At 47.1% G+C, this 17500-nt stretch overlaps 1 protein-coding gene and 1 pseudogene across 3 annotated transcripts in view; one reads left to right on the top strand and one right to left on the bottom strand.

The window, feature by feature from the left end:
• The window catches only part of ZNF385C (zinc finger protein 385C), a 299586-nt gene that overhangs the window by 52305 nt on the left and 229781 nt on the right, over positions 1-17500 (top strand). The window lies entirely within an intron of this gene.
• Positions 14540-14701, bottom strand: LOC130297174 (U2 spliceosomal RNA; annotated as a pseudogene).

Raw genomic sequence — 17500 nt, 5'->3', positions numbered from 1 at the left:
CGCACCAGCATATGGTCTCACAAGGGGTCTGAGGATCTCATCTCGGTACCTAATGGCAGTCAGGCTACCTCTGGCAAGCACATGGAGGGCTGTGCGGCCCCCAAAGCAATGGCACCCCCACACCATTACTGACCCACCGCCAAACCGGTCATGTTGGAGGATGTTGCAGGCAGCAGAACGTTCTCCACAGCGTCTCCAGACTCTGTCACGTCTGTCACATGTGCTCAGTGTGAACCTGCATTCATCTGTGAAGAGCACAGGGCGCCAGTGGCGAATTTGCCAATAGAGATGTCGCGAATTGTTCCTGGCGAATTTAGCATGTTCGCATCGCCGGGCGAACATATGTGAAGTTCGATTCGTGCCCTATACTTTAACATTGCGGTCAACTTTGACCCTGTGAGTCAGAGTCAGCAGACACATTTCAGCCAATCAGAAGCAGTCCCTTCCTTCCAGACCCTCCTGCACGGAGGCCATTTTAACCTCATTCATCGTGCTGCAGGGTCAGAGATAGGAGGGTCAGAGAAGCTGCTCCTGCTATATAGGGAAAGCGATAGCGAGGTTGCTGCTAGGTGGGGTATTCAGGGTCCAGTTTACTCCTAAAGCACTAGGCTAACATCTGCTTTAAGGACAGCACCTAAAAAAGGCATTTTAGGGCTCAAATATCAGTCCGTCTGTCTTGCAACAGCTGGAGGCACCCTGGTTGGGACGGGAACCGCTGGTTCAAAGGGGTACTCCAGTGTATAACTTAAGTTTCTTCTAGCAACTAACTCCTACAGTTTTTTTAGGGCTGAAATATCAGTCCTTGTGTCTTGCAGCGCTGGGGCCTTTGGTTCAAATCCCACTATGTGCTGCCTCAAGGGGGGCTCTAACTATGTGCTGCCTAACATGGGGGAATCTATGTGCTGCCTAAAGGGGGGGGGGGGGGATCTAACTATGTGCTGCCTAACATGGGGGAATCTTATGTGCTTCCTAAAGGGGGGATCTAACTATGTGCTGCCTAATTTGGGGGAATCTTATGTGCTGCCTAAAGGGGGCCTCTAACTATGTGCTGCCTAACATGGGGGAATCTATGTGCTGCCTAAAGGGGGGGGGGGGATCTAACTATGTGCTGCCTAACATGGGGGAATCTTATGTGCTTCCTAAAGGGGGGATCTAACTATGTGCTGCCTAATTTGGGGGAATCTTATGTGCTGCCTAAAGGGGGCCTCTAACTATGTGCTGCCTAACATGGGGGAATCTATGTGCTGCCTAAAGGGGGGATCTAACTATGTGCTGCCTAACATGGGGGAATCTATGTGCTGCCTAAAGGGGGGATCTAACTATGTGCTGCCTAACATGGGGGAATCTATGTGCTTCCTAAAGGGGGGATCTAACTATGTGCTGCCTAATTTGGGGGAATCTTATGTGCTGCCTAAAGGGGAGCTCTAACTATGTGCTGCCTAACATGGGGGAATCTATGTGCTGCCTAAAGGGGGGATCTAACTATGTGATGCCTAAAGGGGGGATCTAACTATGTGCTGCCTAAAGGGGGCAAAAGCATGTTATTCCAAAGAATTTAGGAATGTTAGGTGATTTATGCCCTTTATGGATTAAAACCAGACTCTGCCCCAACTATGTAATTTCCCATGGGAGTTTTGCCATGGATCCCGCTCCGGCACGCCACAGTCCAGGTAATAGTCCCCTTGAAACAACTTTTAAATCACTTTTGTTCCCATAAAGAGTCCCTGTGGGTTTTAAAATTTGCCTGCCCATTGAAGTCAATGGCGGTTCGCGAACTTTTGCGGGAGTTCCCGTTCGCGAACCGAAAATTTTATGTTCGCGACATCACTATTTGCCAATCTTGGTGTTCTCTGGCAAATGCCAAACGTCCTGCACTGTGTTGGGCTGTAAGCACAACCCCCACCTGTGGACGTCGGACCCTCATACCACCCTCATGGAGTCTGTTTCTGACCGTTTGAGTGGACACATGCACATTTATAACCTGCTGGAGGTCATTTTGCAGGGCTCTGGCAGTGCTCCTCCTGCTCCATCTTGCACAAAGGCGGAGGTAGCGGTCCTGCTGCTGGGTTGTTGCCCTCCTACAGCCTCCTCCATGTCTCCTGATGTACTGGTCTGTCTCCTGGTAGCGCCTCCATGCTCTGGACACTATGCTGACAGACACAGTAAACCTTCTTACCACAGCTCGCATTGATGGGCCATCCTGGATGAGCTGCACTACCTGAGCCACTTGTGTGGGTTGTAGACTCCGTCTCATGCTACCACTAGAGTGAAAGCACCGCCAGCATTCAAAAGTGACCAAAACATCAGCCAGGAAGCATAGGAACTGAGAAGTGGTCTGTGGTCACCCCCTGCAGAACCACTCCTTTATTGGGGGTGTCTTGTTGATTGCCTATAATTTCCACGTGTTGTCTGTTCCATGTGAAATTGTCAATCAGTGTTCTTCCTGAGTGGACAGTGGGATCTCACACAAGTGTCATTGAGTTACATGTGTTGTTTACGTGTTCCCTTTATTTTTTTGTAGCAGTGTATGTGTAGTAGTCTCCAAACTGTGGACCTCCAGATGTTACAAAACTACAGCTCCCAGCATACAGACAGGCACTTCCTTAGGGGGCAGGACCAGGCCTGAGGTGTTTGCCAGTAGTACACACATAGGCACTTCCTCCATTGGTTACCTGGGCAATCACAGCACAGCACATATTCCTCTCTGCTATGCTATGGCATAGTGCTGGTGAAAGTGCACTGATTTACTCCGTGGAGAGAAAAAAGGGTCGGTGCACCAGGTTTTGTACAATGCTGTGTGAGCAGAAATAATCAGTAGCAACACACAAAGGAAGGGGTTATGCTAAGCACTAGGGAAACCTTGACTTACCCTTGAGAGGGAAAACTTGATTTACCTTTCAGTATAGACCCTCTGGAGGAGGCAGACAGGCCCACATATTACAGGTACACTACCCAGGCTCCTCCTCTCTCCTGTACATAGGACTAGCTAAGCCCCCCCCTCCCCCTTTCCTTTGTTCTGGTATGTCTGCTTCTAAAGGCAACAACTGTCCAGGCATGCTGGGAGTTGTAATTTTAAAACAGCTGCAGGTCCACAGTTTGGAGACCACTGCCCTAGTGTAATGTTTTAACCGCGATTATATTGTGAGACACATTTCCTTCCTGACCGCCCTCCATGTTCCATTTCCGTCAAAAATAAATCCCTTACATAATGGGCAGGAAAAACGGTAATAAGATCTTTAGGTAATACAAGATGCTTAAAGGGGTACTCCGGTGCTCCAGGGTTCTGAACATTTTGTTCAGAACACTCGGAGCCGGAGGCCGTGATCGTGATGTTATGGCGATGCCCCTTGTGATGTCACGCCATGTCACGTCGGCTGACACGCCCCCTCCCATAGACATGAATGGAGGGGGCATGGCCATGACATCACGACCACTGCCGCAGGAAGCCGGCATATTTTTAGAACACCGGTTGCTGCAGGAGATCAGCCATCTTATCCCTTTGGATAGGGGATCAGCAGCAACACAGAAAGGAAGGGGTTATGATAAGCACTAGGGAAACTTTGATTTACCCTTGGGAGGGAAAAACTTGATTTACCTTTCAGATACAGTATGGCCCATCTGGAGGAGGCAGACAGGCTCACATATTACAGGTACTCCGTCCAGGCTCCAAACTGCGGAACCAGATGGACATGCAATGGGGATAATCCGGCTCCAAGTCCGAGCGTTCTGAACAAAATGTTCAGAACGCTGGAGCATCGGAGTACCCGTTTAAAGGGGTACTCCGGTGGAAAACTTTTTTTTATTTTTTTTTAAATCAACTGGTGCCAGAAAGTTAAACAGATTTGTAAATGACTTCTATTAAAAAATCTTAATCCTTGCAGTACTTATTAGCTGCTGAATACTACAGAGGAAATTCTTTGCTTTTTTTGAACACAGAGCTCTCTGCTGACCTCATGACCACAGTGCTCTCTGCTGACACCTCTGTCCATTTTAGGAACTGTCCAGAGCAGCATCTGTTTGCTACGGGGATTTTCTCCTACTCTGGACAGTTCCTGAAATGGACAGAGAAAAAAAAGTTTTCCACCGGAGTGCCCCTTTAAGTACCTGACCATAAACAACCCTGAAATATATGATAGTTTGGAGTCTTGACCACTAGGACCCCGACCAGTTATGGGAAGAGGTCCGCCATTTGAATGGAGGAATAGTCAGATGTGTCCACCACCTCTCCACCTTGAGGGTGGACTTTATGGAAGGGGTTTTCTGTAGTGAAGAATAAGGGTTCACACTGCGGAATTGTAGCTGAATCTCCGCTCATGGAATTCAGCGAGCGGAGATTCAGCCTGGCAGCCGGCGGCGGTGGTAGGACCGCGCGGCACTGCGCCATCACCATTGACGGCTATGCGGTGCTCGCGGACTTCCGCGCAAAGAATGAACATGTTCTTTCTTTGCGCGGAATAATTTCAGCGACGGGATTGTCCGCGGAAGACCCATTCACATAGCTAATGTTCACTGTGCAGAATTTTACTAGCGGAATTCCGCTCATGGGATTCCGCAGTGTGAACATACCCTTAAAGTCAATACAACATATAAGCTGTGACTTCGAGCAACTATGACGTTAAACAAACAGATGCCTATTGTTAAGACCAGAGGCGACTTCTGCTTTCCTCCCCTATAAAAACTCCTGTCTTCATAGAAATATAGAGAAAACTGAGAATATAAAGAATGTGGCCGAGCATTGAGGATGATGTGACCTCCAGCTGACCACCCTAAAGGTCTCCATACAGAAGGGTCAGGTATGTTCAGTTGGTGGGCTCTTGTTTTTTGGCTCTCCTCTTTCAGTACACATAACTCCAGGGTCGGTGCTACCATAAGGCAGGTAAGGCAGCTGCCTTAGGGCACCGAGCCTGTAGGGAGGGAAAAAACTGAATCCTCAACCACTCACTGGCAGGAGAATTGGACGCTTTACTTCAGGTGGGCATTGGGGGAACCAGAATGGGTTAGGCTGTGGGGGTTGTGGACTGTTGGCTACACTTTATGGCTGTATTGCCAGAGTGGGTCGGGAGAGGCAGGTGATCTGGGGTCTGGTGGGGGCACAAAATGCTTCTTTGCCTGTGTAGTCAAAAATCCTTGCACCAGCCCTGCATGACGCTCAATCGAGCTGAGTGTTCATGTTTATGTGTTGAAAAGCGTAGAGATGGCTGTTGGCTGGGTGAAGGTTCGGTTGACGGCCATTGAAGGTGTGTGGGCACCATTAGATAAGAATCTGGCCGAATACTTGTTCTAGGATCTATCTGACCCGACTTCTTATCTCTGAGGACCAAAGCGTTTGGCATAGTCCAACATTACTGATTCCTATGTCTATTATTAAAGGATAGTCAGGAGGTCGTTTTATAACATGTATAGACAGCTTTAGGTTGATAACTTTGGTAAAGCTTTAGGCTTCCTCTTGCCAGACCCCTGACAGCACCTTATCTGCTTGAGAACCGAAGGATCGAGCAGTTGAAATTTGCCACTGGTTGGTGATGATTCAGGAGGCTCCAGAGACACAACATCAGCATGCCCGGACAGCCAACGGTCGGTGAAGATTCAGGAGGCCCCAGAGACTCAGGAGACCCCAGATTCAGGAGGCCCCAGGGACACAACATCAGTGGTCTCAAACTGTGGCCCTCCAGATGTTGCAAAACTTCCATTCCAAGCATGCCCAGACAGCCAAAAGCCTGTCTGCCTTCTCCAGAGGATTCATTCCACACTGTCCCTAAAAGGTAAATCAAGGCTTCCCTCTCATGTCATCCCTTTGTGCAGTGGTCTCAAACTATGGCCCCCCAGATGTTGTAAAACTTCAACTCCCAGCATGCCCGGACAGCCAAAAGCCTGTCTGCCTTCTCCAGAGGATCCACACTGCCCCTAAAAGGTAAATCATAGCTGCCCTCTCATCTCACCCCTTTGTGCAGTGGTTTTAAACTGTGACCCTCCAGATGTTGCAAAACATCAACTCCCAGCATGCTCGGACAGCCAAAAGCCTGCCTGCCTTCTCCAGAGGATCCACACTGCCCCTAAAAGGTAAATGAAGGCTTCCCTCTCATCTCATCCCTTTGTGCAGTGGTCTCAAACTGTGGCCCCCCAGATGTTGTAAAACTTCAACTCTCAGCATGCTCGGACAGCCAAAAGCCTGCCTGCCTTCTCCAGAGGATCCACACTGCCCCTAAAAGGTAAATCAAGGCTTACCTCTTATCTCATCCCTTTGTCTAGTATTTTTTAAACTGCGGCCCTCCAGATGTTGCAAAACTTCAACTCCTAGCATGCTCGGACAGCCAAAAGCCTGCCTGCCTTCTCCAGAGGATCCACACTGCCCCTAAAAGGTAAATGAAGGCTTCCCTCTCATCTCATCCCTTTGTGCAGTGGTTTTAGACTGTGACCCTCCAGATGTTGCAAAACATCAACTCCCAGCATGCTCGGACAGCCAAAAGCCTGCCTGCCTTCTCCAGAGGATCCACACTGCCCCTAAAAGGTAAATCAAGGCTTACCTCTCATCTCATCCCTTTGTCTAGTATTTTTTAAACTGCGGCCCTCCAGATGTTGCAAAACTTCAACTCCTAGCATGCCCGGACAGCCGTTGGCTGTCCGGGCATGCTGGGAGTTGAAGTTTTGCAACATCTGGAGGGCCACAGTTTGAGACCACTGTGTAACATGGTTGGCCCATCCAACTAGCCACATTTTTTGATCTCGTTCAAAGGCTGTAAAGTTGGATGTAAATGACTTTCCGTAGTGTCCTCTCTCTTGTCCTTTACAGATAGTAAAAGAGGAAGGAAGCCTATTACTATATTTACAAATTACACTGCCCGGATTATGGGGGAGCGGCTGACTGTAAATTGAGGCTTTTACACCCGGCTTGATAGTCATGGACTATAGAACTGTCACAAAAGGAGATTGTACAAAGCCGAATGGGCACCTGAGAACTTCCCAGTTGTGGTTGTCATATGGAATAGGCCTCGGGGTGCCAGGGCGCCCCCTGTGACCCTCCTCATTGCTGACTTGCAGCCTCAGGGGTCTCAACTAAATTGCAACCAAGGGACCATCTGCTCGCGTCTCCAATGTTTAGGAATTGGTGGATTCTTAGGGGAATTTGGTTAAAGAATCAGTCCAGGAAATTATTTTTGCTTATATAGTTCAGCATAGGTTAATGTAGAGGTTCTTGTGTAGGCCTTGTGCTTACCTGATTTGGCTGATGTGGCAGGCGTGGGATTAGCAGACATGATTGATGAGAAAAATGTAATGTATCGTGCTAGGTAAATATCGCCGTGAGGAGAAAGTGATCTGACCTATAACATCAATGGAGGGGGTTAACACTTTTTTTTTTTACGGCATTTTTTCATGTATTTTCACTGCAATTTGGCAGTGATTTGCATAATTGTGCTAAATAGCACCTATTGCCAAAATACGGATAAAAGCACAAAGGTTTTAGCAAGAAATGCAATGTGTGAACACAGCCTCAGGAAAGATTTATATCTACTATATATCCTGATGCCATAGAGATAGTAGCAGTATACAGATAGAGCTGGAGGGGATGTGTATAACTACTATATATCCTGATGCCATAGAGATAGCAGCAGTGTACAGATAGAGCTGGAGGGGAGGTGTATAACTACTATATATCCTGATCCCATAGAGATAGCAGTATACAGATAGAGCTGGAGGGGAGGTGTATAACTACTATATATCCTGATCCCATAGAGGTAGCAGCAGTATACAGATAGAGCTAGAGGGAAGGTGTATATCTACTATATATCCTGATCCCATAGAGATAACAGCAGTATACAGATAGAGCTGGAGGGGAGGTGTATAACTACTATATATCCTGATCCCATAGAGATAACAGCAGTATACAGATAGAGCTGGAGGGGAGGTGTATAACTACTATATATCCAGATCCTATAGAGATAGCAGTAGTATACAGATAGAGCTGGAGGGGAGGTGTATAACTACTATATATCCTGATCACATTGAGATAACAGGAGCAGTATACAGATAGAGCTGGAGGGGAGGTGTATAAGTACTATATATCCTGATCCCATAGAAATAGCAGCAGTATACAGATAGAGCTGGAGGGGAGGTGTATAACTACTATACATCCTGATCCCATAGAGTTAGCAGCAGCAGTATACAGATAGAGCTGGAGGGGAGGTGTATAACTACTATACATCCTGATCCCATAGAGATAGCAGCAGTATACAGATAGAGCTGGAGGGGAGGTGTATAACTACTATACATCCTGATCCCATAGAGATAGCAGCAGTATACAGATAGAGCAGGATGGGAGGTGTATAAGCACTATATATCCTGATCCCGTAGAGATAGCAGCAGTATATAGATATAACTGGAGGGGAGGTGTATAACTAATATATATCCTGATCCCACAGAGATAGCAGCAGTATGCAGATAGAGCAGAGGGGAGGTATATAACTACTATATATTTTGATCCCATAGAGATTGCAGCAGTATACAGATCGAGCTGGGAGGGGAGGGGATCTGGTAGGTGAAAATGTCATCCTTTAGTTCACAGGAAGTCAGAACCCAGAACTGACAACCTGTGACACACAAAAAGCACACAGACTGGTGATCACATGACCAAGTTACACTAATGAAACGCATGGATGCAGCTGTGCTGGATCATAATAAATTGCGCTGTAGGACTAGTGATGATGTGGGGGGGGGGAATGAACAAAAAACTGAGTGCTTCCTTAAAGGACTCCAGCCCAAACTTACTTATCCCCTATCCACAGTCTGCCCTGTGTACGGATCTCTTCCTGACAATTACTTGACATGGTGGTAACTAGTGATGAGCAGCAGGGGCCATATTCCAATTTGCGATATTTCGCCAATATATTGACGATTATTCATCCTGTTCATTCAAAAAATTTGCATGGAAAATTCAAATGTGAAAAAAAAAACAAAAAAAAAATACAAAATAAGAATATTCATCATTACGAATATATAGCATTATATTCTAAATATTTGCGAAATCGCAAAGTGCCGATATTCGTGATAAAAATTCGCATTACGAATATTCGCGCTCAACACTAGTGGTAACATCTGGCTGAGGAATGAAGCGGCCGGATTCCAGAAGCGAGGAATTCAGTAGCAGTGTGAACTCCTGGGGAGACAACAATGTCTCTTCCTCCTGGGAGATCTCTGCGGTGGTGTCCGATGGCGGCGGTGACAGGAGGACATTTCTCACGCTGTATAATGCAATGATCTACGTAGGGTTCTCCTTAAAGGGGTACTCCACTGGGAGAAAAAAATAATTTTAATCAACTGGTGCCAGAAAGTTTAACAGATTTGTAAACTACCTCTATAAAAAAAAAATTAAAAAAAATCTTAATCCTTCCAGTACTTATCAGCTGCTGTATGGTGGCCAGGAAGTTCTTTTCTTTTGGAATTTCCTTTCTGCCTGACCACAGTGCTCTCTGCTGACACCTCTGTGCATTTTAGGAACTGTCCAGAGTAGGATCAAATCCCCATAGAAAACTTGTCCTGCTCTGGACGGTTCCTTAAATGGACAGAGGTGTCAGCAGAGAGCACTGTGGTCAGGCAGAAAGGAAATTCAAAAAGAAAAGAGCTTCCTGTGGATCATAACAGCAGCTGAGATGTACTGGAAGGATTAAGATTATTTTTTTTAATAGAAATAATTTACAAATCTGTTTAACTTTCTGCCACCAGTTGATTTAAAAAAATAAATAAATAATAAGTTTTCCAGTGGAGTACCCCTTTAATGCTCCTCCGAGGTGCTCTCCGGTGTTCATTGATGGGTGGTCGATTCGTATTGATCTTCTAGCTTGTTTTGTAGGACTTTATTCCTGTGTTTCCCAACCAGGGTGCCTCCAGCTGTTGCAAAACTACAACCCCCAGCATGCCCGGACAGCCTTCGGCTGTCCGGGCATGCTGGGAGTTGTAGTTTTGCAACAGCTGGAGGCACCCTGGTTGGGAAACACTGATCTATTCACTTCCTATGACATGTCGGTCACACCTACAGTGCTCTCTTCAGGAATCACCATTACTGCAGCATCATGGGATAGCCAAAAACCAAATGTGGGACCTACAATTAGACTAGCAGTCACCACGACGGGAAGCATAGCGCTTTACGGCAGTGGTCCCCAACCTAGTCCCCAAAGCTCCACCAACATTTTGGGTTGTTAAAGGGGTTCTCCGCTGCCCTGTCTTCCGGAGCTCCGCTCGCAGCGTCCGGAAGTTTATTACTCCGGGCTTCTGTGTTCGAGGCCGCCCCCTCGTGACGTCACGCCCACCCCCTTGTGACATCACGCCCGCCCCCTCAACAAAAGTCTATGGGAAGGGGGCATGACAGCGGTCGCGCCCCCTTCCCATAGACTTTCATTGAGGGGGCGGGCGTGACGTCACAAGGGGGTGGGTGTGACGTCACGAGGGGGCGGCCTTCCGTGTTGGAGGCCGCCCCCCTTGTGACATCACGCCCGACCCCTCAACAAAAGTCTATGGGAAGGGGGCGTGGCAGCGGTCGCGCCCCCTTCCCATAGACTTTCGTTGAGGGGGCGGGCGTGATGTCACAAGGGGGTGGGCGTGACGTCACGAGGGGGCGGCCTCGAACACGGAAACCCGGAGTAATAAACTTCCGAACGCTGCGAGCGGAGCTCCGGAAGGCAGGGCAGCGGAGAACCCCTTTAACAGATCACGGTGCAACACAGCTCCGTAGGTGGAAAAATTAAAAAAAAGTTATATGGGGTCAGAACAGGGCAATTTTAAGCATTATTTATTTTTTAAAGGAGTATTCCGCCCCTCCATTCATGTCTATGGGAGGGGAAGTGTCAGTCAGCACGCCCCCTCCCATAGACATGAATGGAGGGGGCGTGGCCGTGACATCACGAGGGGAGCGGTCTCGACTTCACGGCCTCGGAGGCAGCGCCCGGCACAGAATGCCCCAGCGGCGAGCCCCCTGCAATCATACATCTTATCCCCTATCCTTTGGATAGGGGATAAGATGTATATGGCCGGAATACCCCATTAAGTTTCATTTTTCTTAAACTACTAAATCAGTGTTTCCCAAACAGTGTGCCTCCAATTGTTACAAAACTACAACTCCCAGCATGCCCAAACAGCCTTTGGACCACCTAGGATAGAAACACTTAAAAGTAAAAGTTGATCAGCTACCCATAGCAACCAATCAGATCACTGCTTTCATTTTCCACAGGCCTCTTTAAAAATGAAAGAAGCCATCTGATTGGTTGCTATGGGCAACTGCACCACTGCAGCTGTTGTATGCTCTACGGGAAGTTGTGTAGTTCTTTCCGGTCTGACCACAGTGCTCTCTGCCGACACCTCTGTCCATGTCAGGAACTGTCCAGAGCAGGAGAAAATCCCCTTAGCAAACCTATCCGGCTCCGCCAGGCCCCGATATTATAAATGGCACATGGTGAGGGGCCCTGTGGCAGATTTAGTATTAGGCCTCAGGAGGAAACCCATTAAAGGGGTACTCCGGTGGAAATTTTTTTAATTACATTTTTTTAATGAACTGGTGCCAGAAAGTTAAACAGATTTGTAAATGACTTCTATTAAAAAATCTTAATCCTTTCAGTACTCATTAGCAGCAGTATGCTACACAGGAAATTATTTTCTTTTTGAATCTCTTTTTTGTCCTGTCCACAGTGCTCTCTGCTGACATCTCTGTCCGTGTCCGGAACTGTCCAGAGCAGGAGAAAATCCCCTTAGCAAACCTATCCGGCTCCGCCAGGCCCCGATGTTATAAATGGCAGATGGTGAGGGGCCCTGTGGCAGATTTAGTATTAGGCCTCAGGAGGAAACCCATTAAAGGGGTACTCCGGTGGAGATTTTTTTAATTTAATTTTTTTTTAATCAACTGGTGCAAGAAAGTTAAACAGATTTGTAAATTACTTCTATTAAAAAATCTTAATCCTTTCAGTACTCATTAGCAGCAGTATGCTACACAGGAAATTCTTTTGTTTTTGAATTTCTTTTTTGTCTTGTCCACAGTGCTCTCTACTGACATCTCTGTCCGTGTCCGGAACTGTCCAGAGCAGGAGAAAATCCCCATAGCAAACCTATGTTGCTCTGGACAGTTCCTGAGGTGTCAGCAGAGAGCACTGTGGGCAAGACAAAAAAGAAATTCAAAAAGAAAAGAATTTCCTCTGTAGCATACAGCTGCTAAAAAGTACTGAAAGGATTAAGATTTTTTTTTTTTTTATAGAAGTAATTTACAAATCTGTTTAACTTTCCGGCACCAGTTCATTTAAAAAAAAAAAAAAAAAGACGTTTCCACCGGAGTACCCCTTTAAACCTCTAGGCCGTGTATGGCAGACACGGAGTTAAATCCCTAAAAAAAAAAAGCGAATCTATCACCTCACTTACAAAGCCTTTTAGGTGAAACGGTGCCAGCTTGTAGGCCATAAAACGTCACGTAACAGTGCGCTCTCTGTGTCTGGCCCCTTCCATTCTTTACTTATTCATATACGAGGCCATAAAATATGCAGCGAGGGCCGAGGGCCGCACTTTGTGGGGGGGTGGGGGGGGGGGATCAGATCTGAAAGGCTTCCCCCTCACTGGCCGGTGGAGCGTTCGGGGAGCAGGCTATGAAGAGTGATCCTCGGTGGCCATTGTGGTGGCCCAGTGCGGCCCCGGCCTGGCGGACTCCGCCTAAGGCCCCATTGAATTTACACGTTCGGGATTCTTGTGTAGGTTCATATTCCTCAGCAAATGTTAGGCCGCGTTCACACCACGTTCTTGCAGTACAGTTCCCGTATACGTTTTCAATTTGAAAACCCTACGGAACCGTATTGAAAACCGTACTCATTGACTCTCCATTGAAAACCGTACGCCAAAAGATGCATCAGGTTGTGTCAGTTTTTCCCGTACCCAAAACCGTAGCCTACCATGGTTTTTGGTCCGGGTGAAAAACCGTATTGAAACATATCCGTTTTTTTTTTTTTAAACATGGAAGTCAATGGTTACCGTACAGAACCGTATGTGCGTACGGTTCCATCCGGTTTTCCTTTTTTTTTTGGGGGGGGGGGATTTCAATTAAACAAGTGAAACTTTATTCATAATGCAATGAAAAGTTAAAAACGTATCAGTTTTTTCTTAAAAAAAACGGATGCAACCGGACATCATTTTTCAAACCGTATACGGATTAAAATTTGTACACACGTTTTGATACAGTTTAGTCCGGTTTTGAGGAATCCGTTTTTTTAAATCAAAAACCTGATACGGGATCTGTATAACAAAAGCGTGGTGTGAACCCAGCCTTAGGTGAACATCTGGATCAGTGGTCTCCAAGCTGCGGACCTCCAGCTAATGCTAAACTACAACTCCCAGCATGCCCGGACAGCCGTTGGCTGTCCGGGCATGCTGGGAGTTGTAGTTTTGCAACAGCTGGAGGTCCTCAGCTTAGAGACCACTGATTAGAAGTAAAGCAGTGTTTTTTTTTTTTAAGAGCCGAACGTGCCCTCTATCACCCAAATGCAAGAAAGAAGTGTAAACGTGTCACACTCAAAAAAAAAAAACGTGCACAAGGATGCGGTCCATCGCAAAGCCCTTCTCCAAAAGTAGAGAGGCCCCCCCCCCAACAAAACCGCCCTTCCCCTCTGGCCAGAAGGCACCTGCAAGGGTCCAGGCTCAATGGGGGAGATTTATGAAAACCTGCCCGGAGGAAACTGTAATATATTGTTGTTTTTCGACTTTGTTTCTTTGATATCGAGTGATGGAGCGGAGTGTTAGCGTAGCATGTGGTACGGTGTATAGCTTAGGAACCTGTGCCGTATATTGTACTGTCTTGCTTTGTGCGATTGTCATTTATTGTATGATTTGTAATGACGAATAAAGCTCTTTCAATACCTGCCCAGAGGAAAAGTTGCTGAGTTTCCCATAGCAACCAATCAGATTGCTTCTTTCGTTTTTCACAGGCCTCTTTATAAATGAAAGAAGCGATCTGTTTGGTTGCTATGGGCAACACAGGAACTTTTTCTCTGGACAGGTTTTCAGGAATTTCCCCTAATGTCCCTTTTCGCGAAAGCTACAAGTGCTCCCGGCGTCCTCCTAGGTGTTAGTCCAAGAATCCACCGGCAGAGCCGTATACTATGGCGTCCTGCCCATGAAGGAATGCCCGGGGTTTGCAGGGAGGTGCGGAACCGGATGGCCAAACACACCCCCCCTGGACCGCCAGGAGGGACACCCAGAAGGGCTTCCCGCATCCTGACAAATCCTGTGACAAACAACACGTAAAAGGGGCACAGTGAAAAAACAGACAATAAATAAATAAGTGAATGTGCGCCGTGAGGTACGGCCCGGACATCCAGACGGATCTATAAAAATGGCCCCGATTCTAGCCGGAAGGCCGGGAATCAAAGGGGTGAGTGCCAAAGGTGAAGAGCGTGTGGTGCAGTGCGTTACACCCAGTGAGTTTCGGCACCTCAGGGTCACCACTCACCGAGGCACAGAAGTACCTCGGCCTTCAAACCCCCCCCCCCCCCCCCCCAGCCCCATGGCGAGACCCGGAGGGAGCAGGTCTCATTGGGGCAGCCGTTGAGCTGGTGTCGTCACCTGCCCCCTACCATGCAGCACCCATCCTGCTTGCTCCCCTCCGGTGCTGTTTGGACCACCGGCATGAAACTGATAAGAACAGATACTACACTTGATCTTAGCCAAAAGGCCAAGAAGCGATGAAGGCCGAGAAGTAAACCAGTGTTTCCCAAGCCCAGGGCACATCTCAGAAATTCTTACTGCTGGGCACACCTACTAAACCGCCACCTCACCCGCCATACCTGCATCCATTGTGTATAGCATAATACACTAAATCCAGCAATGCAATGTGCACTTATTAACCCTCCCCCCCCCCAAGGGTAGCAATGTGCACTTATTAACAGCCCCCATGGGTAGCAATGTGCACTTATTAACAGCCCCCATGGGTAGCAATGTGCACTTATTAACCCTCCCCCCCAAGGGTAGCAATGTGCACTTATTAACCCCCCCCCCCCCAAGGGAAGCAATGTGCACTTATTAAGACCCCCATGGGTAGAAATGTGCACTTATTAACACCCCCAATGGGTAGTAATGTGCACTTATTTACCCCCCCCCCCCCATGGGTAGCAATGTGCACTTATTAACACCCCCCATGGGTAGCAATGTGCACTCATCCCCCCCCCCCCCATGGATAGCAATGTGCACTTATTTACCCCCCCCCCCCCATGGGTAGCAATGTGCACTTATTAACCCTCCCCCCCCCAAGGGTAGCAATGTGCACTTATTAACCCTCCCCCCCCAAGGGTAGCAATGTGCACTTATTAACACCCCCCCATGGGTAGCAATGTGCACTTATTCCCCCCCCCATGGATAGCAATGTGCACTTATTAACACCCCCCATGGGTAGCAATGTGCACTCATTCCCCCCCCCCCCCCCAATGGATAGCAATGTGCACTTATTTACACCCCCCCTCCCCCCATGGGTAGCAATGTGCACTTATTAACCCCCCCCCCCCCCATGGGTAGCAATGTGCACTTATTAACCCCCCACCGCATGGGTAGCAATGTGCACTTATTAACCCCCCTACCCCATGGGTAGTAATGTGCACTTATCCTCCCATAGACATGAATAGAAGGGGTGTGACAGCTGTGATCTCCCGTCATCCGGCATGGAGTGAAGTTCACTCCGTGCACCCGAAGACTGGGGTTCTGCGCCGGAGATCACAGGGGGCCCAGCAGCGACCCTCCAGATCCCACCCCCCACGATCAGACATCTTAGTCCCTATCCTTTGGTTAGGGGATAAGATGTCTAGGGGTGGAGTACTCCTTTAAGGAGTTCTCCAGGATTAGAAAAAAATTAGCTGATTTCATCCAAAAATAGTGCCTTTCTTGTCCTCAGGTGGTGTGTGGCATTGCAGCTCAGTTACATTAAAGGGTGCCAGAAAGTTAAACAGATTTGTAAATTATTTCTATAAAAAAAAATCTTAACCCTTCCAATACTTCCAGTCAGCAGAGAGCACTGTGGTCAGACAGAAAGGAAATTCAAAAAGAAAAGAACTTCCTCTGGAACATACAGCAGCTGACATGTACTGGATGGATTAAGATTTTTAAATAGAAGTGATTTACAAATCTGTTTAACTTTCTGGAACCAGTTGATTTAAAAATGTTTTCCAGTGGAGTACCCCTTTAAAGTAAATGGAGCCATGTTGTAATACCACACTCAACCTGAGAACAGGGGCGTTTTTAGAAGAAATCAGTAAAAATTTACTAACATGGGCGACTTTTTTGTTTTTTGCCTAGTGTGTGCATTTTTCAAGATGCCTGCGCCTTTTGATAAATGACGGATAATGTTTACGCGCAATTTTTGGATGGCCAAGGTAGCACAGATTTGCGCCAGACATTGATGAATATGGAGTGCACTTGTCAGCCTCCCGCGCCATGTCCAGGCTGGAGCGGACGTTGCACAAAACTGTGTGTGGGACTTAGTCGCACGTCATGAATTGGTGCATGGAAAAAACCAAAGGCTTAGGAAAGTATAAAAGCAGAAAGAGAAAAAAAAGCCAAATAAAAGGGCAAAAGTCGGATCATAAATGCGCCGAGACTTCGCAAAACTAAAGGCCTATTGGGGCCTTGATCAATGACCCCCTAAGTTTATAAGGACTGGTAGTGGAAAGGCCAAATATTAACTAGTCTTTTTACAGATTGTAATTTTCTAAAGTAAAAAAAATTAAAATTCAAGTAAAAAAAAAAAAAAGGATGAAAAAAAAGGATAAAAAAGACAATAGTTGGTGCACAGGATTTATTGTAAGGGCCGATTATTGTACCATAATACCATAATGGGCAATCAGTGCATGTGGGTTATTTATATGCTAAGAAAACAGGGACAAATATGTATAACTGGGGACTGTCCCTAGAAATATGAGGCACATGACATCTATGATTTTGGCTGCGGGAGGCATTCCTCGCCATCTCCGAGCTACACTGACATATATATAACATCAGCCTCCGCAATGTCATGTTATATAGGGGGGCGACTTCTAGGATTTTATACCTTTATCTTCTTTTGTATCTTGTACTTTGCTGTCAGAATCAAAAACTATTTATATGCAAAACATTAATTTCTAATATACTTCATAAATAAATGTTATCTCCTTCTTATAGAAATCATGGCTTGTAAAATAAAGACCACTAGGGGTCCCCATACCATCCAGAACATAATCCTGTCTGGCTGCAGCAGCATCTTTGTCCCGGCTGAGGCAGAGACAAAGTCCAGGAAGTGAGGGCGGGACTAGCACTAATCTGTGCTCACTCCTGTCCTATCAGACTGCAGCATGATAACAGAGAGGAAGGGGTTACAGAGTAGCCTGCAGTGATTGGATGAAGAGACCCAGCACAGCAGACTCAGGGAGGAAGTGAATGCATGGTGAGTGAGGGCGGGCTCAGTGCTTGCCTCAGAAATGCCCCTTCCTGAGCACTGGATGTCAGAATGAGTGAGCAGCAG

Source organism: Hyla sarda, chromosome 12 (genome assembly GCF_029499605.1).
Source record: "Hyla sarda isolate aHylSar1 chromosome 12, aHylSar1.hap1, whole genome shotgun sequence".
Lineage (NCBI taxonomy): Eukaryota > Metazoa > Chordata > Amphibia > Anura > Hylidae > Hyla > Hyla sarda.
Note: the sequence above shows the minus strand (reverse complement) of the source record. Positions and strands in the feature narration are given on the sequence as shown.